The following is a 517-nucleotide window of genomic DNA, read 5'->3' on the forward strand; positions in this document are numbered from 1 at the left end:
GCTCGCGCTTAAATATTGTACAACCATTGTACAACCATTATCCCAACTTCAGACCTCTGCCAAATTAAAGTCTCAAAATGATGCTGCAAGCTGAGAGAGGGAGGGGGGGGGGTGAAGAAGCGAGTGAGATTTAGGGAGGGCAGAAGAAGGGAGGTGGGGATAGGGATTGGAGAAGCGAGTGAGGGCAGGAGAGATTGTACATGCAGATTTATACAGTCTGTAATTGGAATGAAAAATGGAATGGATCAATGGAAACACATGATTAATATATCATTAGCTTTTTATGATGAAATGTGTAGGTGTAGGATCTTAATTTGAGCCAGTTTGCTACAACAGGAAAGTAGTCCTGCAGCAGGCATTGTGAATGATGTGGATTATAATGAATGGACATTCTTGTAGCGGCTGCTACACTTTTCTAAGTGGAAATTACAAACTGCATAAGCCTTTTTAAACCTCAAATACACTGCAAGTTTTACATCTCCCTGCTGGAGCAATGTTCTCCTGCAACAGGGTGATC

Source organism: Oncorhynchus masou, unplaced genomic scaffold (assembly GCF_036934945.1).
Source record: "Oncorhynchus masou masou isolate Uvic2021 unplaced genomic scaffold, UVic_Omas_1.1 unplaced_scaffold_1567, whole genome shotgun sequence".
Taxonomy (NCBI): Eukaryota; Metazoa; Chordata; class Actinopteri; order Salmoniformes; family Salmonidae; genus Oncorhynchus; species Oncorhynchus masou.